Source organism: Panulirus ornatus, chromosome 25 (assembly GCF_036320965.1).
Source record: "Panulirus ornatus isolate Po-2019 chromosome 25, ASM3632096v1, whole genome shotgun sequence".
Taxonomy (NCBI): Eukaryota; Metazoa; Arthropoda; class Malacostraca; order Decapoda; family Palinuridae; genus Panulirus; species Panulirus ornatus.
Window position 1 is genome coordinate 14,906,386 of NC_092248.1, and position 10,836 is coordinate 14,917,221.

Below are 10,836 nucleotides of genomic sequence, written 5' to 3' on the forward strand. Positions count from 1 at the left end.
GAAGAAATTACGGGAAGGGGCAGGGGATTAGTGAGAGGAGCATCGGGTTAGAGACTTCCAGAGCTTTGACGATTAGGGAAAGAAGCAGGTATCAATCAGTCAGTCAAAACAGTTCACCTTTGAGTTGCCGATGGCCACAGAATATTCACGTGACGCAGCAGCTTGCCGAATATTGCATGGTCTATCTGTTGCTGTGGGCACACAAGCAACCAGCTCTTGGTAGCAAAAACCAAAGTAATACCTATAGAACAGGGAAAGTGAACCAACATTGGGCTGAGGGCAAGGGGGTCAAGTCTGGAAGTTAGCGTGGAACGGTTTATAAGGCAGACTGCTTTCTACTTTGCCAAGTAAGGATGCAGAGCTAGAACTACCCCATATATGAGAACTATACTCCATACATGGACGAATCAGTCCCTTGTATAAACAAAGTAACTCTTCAGAAGAGAAATCTCGACGTCTGAACATGACAGTTTCTTAGAGGCAGACTTAGCTGTTCCTGTTATGTGGGGAAGAAAGCCAAAAGAGGGGAGCTTAGAGATGTGACCCTGATACCACACCTGGTCAAAAGCCTAAGATATGTCAAGGAGAAGTACACTTGGCTCCCCAAAATGTTTCAGGGATGATGAACAGACATTAGTAAGATAGTAAAGAATATCAAGTAGATTTTGGAAACAGACATCAAAGCAAAAGGACGATACTTAAAGGGGTCAGAACGTTCACCCCTCATAGGGATGGGATGTATCAATGCATGATTCCAAAGAGAAGGAAAAGTTTTGGTTATCAAACAAATAGAAGAGACGAGCAATCATAGGTGCAAGTTCAGAGGCACACTCTTTCAGTGCACGGGGTTGGATGCCATCAGGACCATAAGCTTTGCTTGTGTCCAGAGAGAGAAGCGCTTTTCGGACTGTCCGAAGAAATTACGGGAAGGGGCAGGGGATTAGTGAGAGGAGCATCGGGTTAGAGACTTCCAGAGCTTTGACGATTAGGGAAAGAAGCAGGTATCAATCAGTCAGTCAAAACAGTTCACCTTTGAGTTGCCGATGGCCACACAAAATTCACGTGACGCAGCAGCTTGCCGAATATTGCATGGTCTATCTGTTGCTGTGGGCACACAAGCAACCAGCTCTTGGTAGCAAAAACCAAAGTAATACCTATAGAACAGGGAAAGTGAACCAACATTGGGCTGAGGGCAAGGGGGTCAAGTCTGGAAGTTAGCCTGGAACAGTTTATAAGGCAGACTGCTTTCTACTTTGCCAAGTAAGGATGCAGATCTAGAACTACCCTATATATGAGAACTATACTCCATACATGGACGAATCAGTCCCTTGTATAAACGAAGTAACTGTTCAGAAGAGAAATCTCGATATCTGAACATGACAGTTTCTTAGAGGCAGACTTAGCTGTTCCTGTAATGTAGGGAAGGAAGCCAAAAGAGGGGAGCTTAGAGATGTGACCCTGATACCACACCTGGTCAAAAGCCTAAGATATGTCAAGGAGAAGTACACTTGACTCCCCAAAATGTTTCAGGGATGATGACCAGACATTAGTAAGATAGTAAAGAATATTAAGTAGATTTTGGAAGCAGACATCAAAGCATAAGGACGATACTTAAAGGGGTCAGAACGTTCATCCCTCATAGGGATGGGATGTATCAATGCATGATTCCAAAGAGAAGGAAAAGTTTTGGTTATCAAACAAATAGAAGAGACGAGCAATCATAGGTGCAAGTTTAGAGGCACACTCTTTCAGTGCACGGGGTTGGATGCCATCAGGACCATAAGCTTTGCTTGTGTCCAGAGAGAGAAGCGCTTTTCGGCCTGTCCGAAGAAATTACGAGAAGGGGCAGGGGATTAGTGAGAGGAGCATCGGGGTGAAGGAATGTTAGAGTCATCCAAGGTGGAGTTAGAGGAGAAACGGAATTCAAAGAGAGTTGCTTTGTGAACGGGAAAGACAGCTATATTGCTGTCAGAACAGAAAAGTGAAAGGAAGGAGAGCGACAGAAGCTGTTAAAGATGCCCTTAGCTTAAGACTAGAAAAACCTATTGGTGGATGACAAGGAGAATTTATCACAGTTCCTTTGAATAAAAGAACGCTTCACCTAACTGATAACGTGCTAGCAGCGATTACGGGCATTGATAAAAGCTGAATGGAAGCTAAAAGAAGGAGTTTTTCCAAGCTCGACATGCCTGATCCTTTGCCTGAATGGCCTCAGAAGTGGAACAGTTGAACCATGGACTGGATGAAGAAGTCATCTTGAAGGAAGATGGAATAAATGCCTCCACCTCATTCCCGCAAGAATAACCTCTGGCTGAGACAGAAGCATCACTACATAAGAGACAGTTGTCAGAAAAGCTGTTACGTAAGTTATTCCAATCAGCTTTGTTGAGGCCCCTGTATTTACGCTTAGAAGGGGCTGCCTGAATGGATGTGCCATTAGAATAGATACATTTATGAGAGAGTGATCAGAAGAACCAACTAGGGGTGAGGTTGTGTATTGACAGCAGCAGGGGCTAAAGGTGAAAAATAAATCCAGGATACTGGGAGAATGGTGAGAGTGGGCAGGAACATGGGTAGGATGGGAGATGATTTGCTCTAAATCATTGGGAATGGAGAACGTGAGGGCTTCAGTCCTACCACCATTCATATGGAGGATTTCAACTATTTTCTATGGTGGACATTGAAATCCCGGAAGTAGAGTAGAGGATCTCTTTTTGCGGATGAGAGGATGTCACTGTCTCAAGCAGGAGTGTAGATAGTCAAAGGATATACACTTTGTAGGATTAGGAGAGCAGTAGGCAAAACAGAGGAAAAGTGTGAAAGTAGGGAGACAGACCTTAAGCAATATAACATCAAAGTTTGGAGACTCAAGGTCCTTGAGGCGTGCAACAAGTGTGTAGATGTTGGAATAAGAACAAACACCTCTTTTGAACCGGAATCATGAGTGGAGGTTGTAGTTGAATATGAAAAAGGGAGAAGTGAGAACGTCCTTAGACAACTGTGTCTCAGACATGAGTATGATATTAGGAGAGGTACAAGACAGATGATGTTTAACTGAGGGGAGGTTACTTGAGAGACCACGAATGTTAGTTTGATGACTAGAAAAAGCAGTTCAAACAGAGAGGGAAAGGTTGTATGAAGGGCTGATACTACTGCTGTCAGAGACTTTCCCTCCTTCTCATTGGCAGTAGTCAGGCAGAAACTGAGTCTTAGCACCCCATGATGCTGGGGACTAAAATTTGACGGACTCTGTCATGGTGATACTTATAAATGTTTGAGTGGACAGGCATTGGCAATAGTACTTATGGGAAAATGTAATGATAATAATAGCAAGGTTTGAATAGCTCTATGGTGCTAGTAAGGAGAAGATGGCAGGATTAGCCCAGTGGTCCCGTTTAGATCAGACAGAAAGTAAGACCAGTAGTCCTAGCATGGCGAGAGTGAGATGGTTCCAAGAACCACTTTAACACTCCTCAGTCCGGAGGTATGTACCATTCTTCGAAGGAATTACTCTGTTTAGGACTTTATATTTTACACTTTCCCTTCCATTCATTGCTACTTCCTGGCATATTCAGCTCATCCCTCTAAATCCCCTCTTCCACTTATACCAACTTTCTTGAATCTTTATTGTGCCGTGTTGTAACTCTCTTTCCAGAGTGTGCCCATGAAATTATGCATAACCCTATGGCAGCTTCTGTTAATGAATTGTTGAATTCACCTTATCACCTCAGCCTCACCTCTCACTTAACTCATCTTGGAAGTTAGTTTTCACGGATATTCCACCTTTTATTTCTTTTTTTCTTTCACATTTTATGTACCATCTACAGCAAAAGGCTAACTTCCATATTACAACCACATGAATAACAAAACCTCCTTCCAGTCATGTGTAATGTACTGAAAAAACAACTGCTATCTACATCCAGGCCCCACAAGCCTATCAATGGCTTTCCATGGACACTTCACATTCCCTGGTTCAGCACATTGATGACATGTTGAACCAACTGCACCATATCGTTCTAATTCAATCTATTCCGTGCGTGCCTTTCATCCTCCTGCATTTCCAGGCCCCGATCACTAATATTCTTTTTCCCCCTGACCTTCCATCTCCAAGTTGGTCTCCCGGTTTCCCTTGTTCTATCCAATTCCGACAAATATATCCTCTTTATCAACCTTTCCTCACACATTCTCTCTTTATGTTTAGACCATTTCAATACACCCTCTTCTGTTCTTTTAACCATACTCTTTTTATTACCACGCATTTCTCTTATCCTTTCATTACTTACTCAAACGACCTCCCACCACATATTGTCCTTAAACATTTCGTTTCCAACACATCCACCCTCCTCTGCACAACCTTATCTATATTCATGCCTCACAACCATATAATATTGTTGAACTACTTTTCCTTCAAACATAGCCATTTTTGACAGATAATTTCTCACCTGCCACACATTCTCTATAGCTCTCAGGACCTTCGCCACCTTCCCCACCCTATGACTCGCTTCTGCTTCCATGGTTCCATTCGCTGCCTAGTCTACACCCTATGTATAAAACACTTCTTCCTCCAGCTTTTCTCCATTCAAACTCACATCCCAACTAACTTTTCCCTCAACCCTACTGAACCTTATGATATTGGTTCCCAGTGAATTTCGGTCTGCGGCAGGGGTGTCTGACATTCTTTTGGTTGTTTGATTAGTTTATGGATGGGGTGGTTAGGGAAGTAAATGCAAGAATTTTGGGGAGAGGGGCGAGTATGCAGTCTGTTGGGGATGAGAGGGCCTGGGATGTGAGTCAGTTGTTCGCTTATGCTACAGCACCAGTGGCTGATTTGGATGAGAAACTCCAAAGTTGTTGACTGAGTTTAGAAAAGTGTGTGAAAGGAGAAAGTTCAGAGTGAATGTGAATAAGAACAAGGTTATTAGGTTTAGCAGGGTTAAGGACAAGTTAGTTTGGATGTGTGTTTGAATGTAGAAAAATTGGAGGAAGTTAAGTGTTTTAGATGTCTTGGGGTGGACTTAGCAGCGAAAGGAACCATGGAATCGCATGTAAGTCACAGATTGAGGGAGAGGGCGAAGGTTCTGGGAGCGATGAAGAATGGGTGGGAGGATAGAACGTACCTCGGAGAGAGAAAAAAAAAAGAATATGTTTGAAGGGTAAGTAGTCCCAACAATATTCTATGGTTGCATGACATGGGCTATGGATAGGATTGTTCTGAGGAGGGTGGATGAGTAGGAAATGAAATGTTTGAAGGCGATATGTGGTGTAAGGTGGTTTAATCGAGTAATTAATGAAAGGGTAAGAGAGATGTGTGTTAATAAAAAGAGTGTGGTTGATGGAGCAGAAGAGGGAGTGTTGAAATTGTTTGGACAAATGGAGAGAATGAGGGAAAAAGGTTACCAAAAAATGTATGTGTCTGAGGTTGAGGGAACAAGGAGAAGTGGGAGACCAAGTTGGAGGTGGAAGGATGGAGTGGAAAAGATTTTTAGCGATTGGGGCTTGAACATACATGAGAGTGAAAGAAAAGGAGTGAATTGGAACGATGTGGTATACCGGGGTCGATGTGCAGTCAATATTTGAACCAGGGCATGTGAAGCGTCTGGGGTAAACACCTGATCCACACATCCTCTACCACTTCTGAAACCTCACTGCTCTTCCCCAATCTGATGCTCTGTACATGACTTTACCCTCTCAATTAATGCCTTCCCATGATAGAGTGGCAGATATAGGGTATTTTGGTCGAGGTAGTGTTCGAAGTGAGAGGGTCAGGGAGATTGATTTGGTAAACAGAGAAGATATAGTGAAAGCTTTCGGGAAGATGAAAGCCGGAAAGGCGGCGGATTTGAATGGTATTGCAGTGGAATTTATTAAAAAGGGGGTGATTGTGTTGTTAACTTGTTGGTAAGGATATTCAGTATATGTATGATTCATGGTGAGGTACCTGAGGATTGACAGAATGCATGCATAGTGCCAATGTACAGAGGCAAAGGGGATAAAGATGAGTGTTCAAGTAATAGAGTTATAAGTTTGTTGAGTATTCCTGGGAAATTATATTGGATGTTAATGTGCTGAGAGGTGCAGCTGGAGGGATGTCTGATCATTATCTTGTGGATGCGTAGGTGAAGATTTGTAGATGTTTTCAGAAAAGAAGAGAGAATGTTGGGGTGAAGAGAGTGGTGAGAGTAAGTGACCTTGGGAAGGAGACTTGTGTGAGGAAGTACCAAGAGAGACTGAGTACAAAATAAAAAAAGGTGAGAACAAAGGAGGTAAGGGGAGTGGGGGAGGAATGGGATGTATTTAGGGAAGCAGTGATAGCTTGCACAAAAGATGCTTGTGACATGAAAAGCGTGGGAGGTGGGCAGATTAGAAAGGTTAGTGAGTGGCGGGATGAAGAAGTAAGATTATTAGTGAAAGAGAAGAGAGAGGCATTTGGACGATTTTTGCAAGGAAATAATGCAAATGAGCGGGAGATGTATAAAAGAAAGAGGCAGGAGGTCAAGAGAAAGGTGCAAGAGGTGAAAAAGAGGGCAAATGAGAGTTGGGATGAGAGAGTATCATTAGATTTTAGGGAGAATAAAAAGATGTTTTGGAAGGAGGTAAATAAAGTGTGTAAGACAAGGGAACAAATGGGAACTTCAGTGAAGGGGGCTAATGGGGAGGTGATAAAAAGTAGTGGTGATGTGAGAAGGAGATGGAGTGAGTATTTTGAAGGTTTGTTGAATGTGTTTGATGATAGAGTGGCAGATATACGGTGTTTTGGTCGAGGTGGTGTGCAAAGTGAGAGGGTTAGGGAAAATGATTTGGTAAACAGAGAAGAGGTAGTGAAAGCTTTGCGGAAGATGAAACCTGGCAAGGCAGCGGCTTTGGATGGTATTGCAGTGGAATTTATTAAAAAAAAAAAAGGGGGTGACTATATTGTTGACTGGTTGGTAAGGTTGTTCAATGTATGTATGATTCATGGTGAGGTGCCTGAGGATTGGCAAAATGCTTGCATATTGCCATTGTACAAAGGCAAAGGGGATAAAATTGAGTGCTCAAATTACAGAGGTATAAGTTTGTTGAGTATTCGTGGTAAATTATATGGGAGGGCATTGATTGAAAGGGTGAAGGCATGTACAGAGCATCAGATTGGGGAAGAGCAGTGTGTTTTCAGAAGTGGTAGAGGATGTGTGGATCAGGTGTTTGCTTTGAAGAATGTATGTGAGAAATACTTAGAAAAGCAAATGGATTTGTATGTATTATTTATGGATCTGGGGAAGGCATATGATAGAGTTGATAGAGATGCTCTGTGGAAGGTATTAAGAATATATGGTGTGGGAGGCAAGTTGTTAGAAGCAGTGAAAAGTTTTATCGAGGATGTAAGGCATGTGCACGTGTAGGAAGAGAGGAAAGTGATTGGTTCTCAGTGAATGTAGCTTTATGACAGGGGTGTGTGATGTCTCCATGGTTGTTTAATTTGTTTATGGATGGGGTTGTTAGGGAGGTGAATGCAAGAGTTTTGAAAAGAGGTGCAAGTATGCACTCTGTTGTGGATGAGAGAGCATGGGAAGTGAGTCAGATGTTGTTCGCTGATGATACAGCGCTGGTGGCTGATTCATGTGAGAAACTGGAGAAGCTGGTGACTGAATTTGGTAAAGTGTGTGAAAGAAGAAAGTTGAGAGTAAATGTGAATAAGAACAAGGTTATTAGGTACCCTCAAGGTCAAGTCAATTGGGAGGTAAGTTTGAATGGAGAAAAACTGGAGGAAGTGAAGTGTTTTAGATATCTGGGAGTGGATTTGGCAGCGGATGGAACCATGGAAGTGGAAGTGAATCATAGGGTGGGGAAGGGGGCGAAAATTCTGGGAGCCTTGAAGAATGTGTGGAAGTCGAGAACATTATCTTGGAAAGCAAAAATGGTTATGTTTGAAGGAATAGTGGTTCCAACAATGTTGTATGGTTGCGAGACATAGGCTATGAATCTGGGGAGGAGGGTGGATGTGCGGGATAAGAGATGTTTGAGGACAATATTCGGTGTAAGGTGGTTTGATTGAACAAGTAATGTAAGGGTAAGAGAGATGTGTGTTAATGGAAAGAGTGTGGTTGAGAGAGCAGAAGAGGGTGTTTTGAAATGGTTTGGTCACATGGAGAGAATGAGTGAGGAAAGATTGACCAAGAGGATATATGTGTCAAAGGTGGAGGGAACGAGGAGAAGTGGGAGACCAAACTGGAGGTGGAAAGATGGAGTGAAAAAGATTTTGTGTGATCGGGGCCTGAACATGCAGAAGGGTGAAAGGCGTGCAAGGAATCGAGTGAAGTGGAACGATGTGGTATACTGGGGTCGACATGCCGTCAATGGATTGAACCAGGGCATGTGAAGCGTCTGGGGTAAACCATGGAAAGTTGTGTGGGGCCTGGATGTGGAAAGGGAGCTGTGGTTTCGGTGCATTATTACATGGCAGCTAGAGAGTGAGTGTGAACAATTGGGGCCTTTGTCGTCTTTTCCTAGCGCTACCTTGCACACATAAGGGGGGAGCGGGCTGTTATTTCATGTGTGGCGAGGTGGCGATGGGAACAAATAAAGGCAGACAGTATGAATTATGTACATGTGTATATATATGTGTGTGTGTGTGTGTATATATATGTATACGTTGAGATGTATAGGTATGTATAATTGCGTGTGTGGATGTGTATGTATATATATGTGTATGGAGATGGAAAGATGGAGTGAAAAAGATTTTGAGTGATCGGGGCCTGAACATGCAGGAGGGTGAAAGGCGTGCAAGGAATAGAGTAAATTGGAATGGTGTGGTATACTGGGGTCGAAGTGCTGTCAATGGATTGAACCAGGGCATATGAAGCGTCTGGGGTAAACCGTGGAAAGTTCTGTGGGGCCTGGATGTGGAAAGGGAGCTGTGGTTTTGGGCATTATTACGTGGCACCTAGAGACTGGGTATGAACGAATGGGGCCTTTGTTGTCTTTTAATAGCGCAACCTCGCACACATGAGGGTGAGGGGGTTGTTATTTCATGTGTGGCAAAGTGGCGATGGGAATGAATAAAGGCAGACAGTATGAATTATATACATGTGTATATATGTATATGTGTGTGTATATATATGTATACGTTGAGATGTATAGGTATGTATAATTGCGTGTGTGGACGTGTATGTATATACATGTGTATGTGGGTGGGTTGGGCCATTCTTTCGTCTGTTTCCTTGTGCTACCTCGCTAACGCGGGAGACACTTGCAAAGCGAAAAAAAGAAAAAAGAAGTTGAGAGTAAATGTGAATAAGAGCAAGATTATTAGGTACAGTAGGGTTGAGGGTCATGTCACTTGGGAGGTAAGTTTGAAAGGAGAAAAACTGGAGGAAGTGAAGTGTTTTAGATATCTGGGAGTGGATTTGGCAGCTGATGGAACCATGGAGGCAGAAGTGAATCATAGGGTGTGGTAGGGGGCGAAAATTCTGGGAGATTTGAAGAATGTGTGGAAGTCGAGAACATTGTCTTCGAAAGCAAAAATGGGTATGTTTGAAGGAATAGTCATTCCAACAATGTTGTATGGTTGCGAGAAGTGGGCTATGAATAGAGTTGTGCGGAGGAGGGTGGATGTGCTGGAAATGAAATGTTTGAGGACAATATGTGGTGTGAGGTGGTTTGAGAGATGTGTGTTAATAAAAAGAGTGTGGTTGAGAGAGCAGAAGAGGGTGTTTTGAAATGGTTTGGTCACATGGAGAGAATGAGTGAGGAAAGATTGACCAAGAGGATATATGTGTCAGAGGTGGAGGGAATGAGGAGAAGTGGGAGACCAAATTGGAGGTCGAAAGATGGAGTGACAAAGATTTTGAGTGATCGGGGCCTGAACATGAAGGAGGGTGAAAGGCGTGCAAGGAATAGAGTGAATTGGAAGGATGTGGTATACCGGGGTCGAAGTGCTGTCAATGGATTGAGCCAGGGCATGTGAATCATCTGGGGTAAATCATGGAAAGTTCTGTGGGGCCTGGATGTGGAAAGGGAGCTTTGGTTTCAGAGTGAGTGTGAACGAATGGGGCCTTTGTTGTCTTTTCCTAGCGCTACCTCACACACATGAGGGGGGGGAGGGGGCTGTTATTTCATGTGTGGCGAGGTTGCTATGGGAATGAATAAAGGCAGACAGTATGAATTATGTACATGTGTATATATGTATATGTGTGTGTATATATATATGTATACGTTGAGATGTATAGGTATGTATAATTGCGTGTGTGGACGTGTATGTATATACATGTGTATGTGGGTGGGTTGGGCCATTCTTTCGTCTGTTTCCTTGTGCTACCTCGCTAACGCGGGAGACACTTGCAAAGCAAAAAAAAGAAAAAAGAAGAAAGTTGAGAGTAAATGTGAATAAGAGCAAGATTATTAGGTACAGTAGGGTTGAGGGTCATGTCAATTGGGAGGTAAGTTTGAAAGGAGAAAAACTGGAGGAAGTGAAGTGTTTTAGATATCTGGGAGTGGATTTGGCAGCTAATGGAACCATGGAGGCAGAAGTGAATCATAGGGTGTGGTAGGGGGCGAAAATTCTGGGAGATTTGAAGAATGTGTGGAAGTCGAGAACATTGTCTTCGAAAGCAAAAATGGGTATGTTTGAAGGAATAGTCATTCCAACAATGTTGTATGGTTGCGAGAAGTGGGCTATGAATAGAGTTGTGCGGAAGAGGGTGGATGTGCTGGAAATGAAATGTTTGAGGACAATATGTGGTGTGAGGTGGTTTGAGAGATGTGTGTTAATAAAAAGAGTGTGGTTGAGAGAGCAGAAGAGGGTGTTTTGAAATGGTTTGGTCACATGGAGAGAATGAGTGAGGAAAGATTGACCAAGAGGAT

General features: G+C 43.1%; 1 protein-coding gene across 1 annotated transcript in view; it reads right to left on the minus strand.

The window, feature by feature from the left end:
- LOC139757309 (uncharacterized) overlaps window positions 1-10,836 on the minus strand; it is a 154,552-nt gene that overhangs the window by 125,156 nt on the left and 18,560 nt on the right. The gene's annotated exons all lie outside the window — the stretch shown is intronic.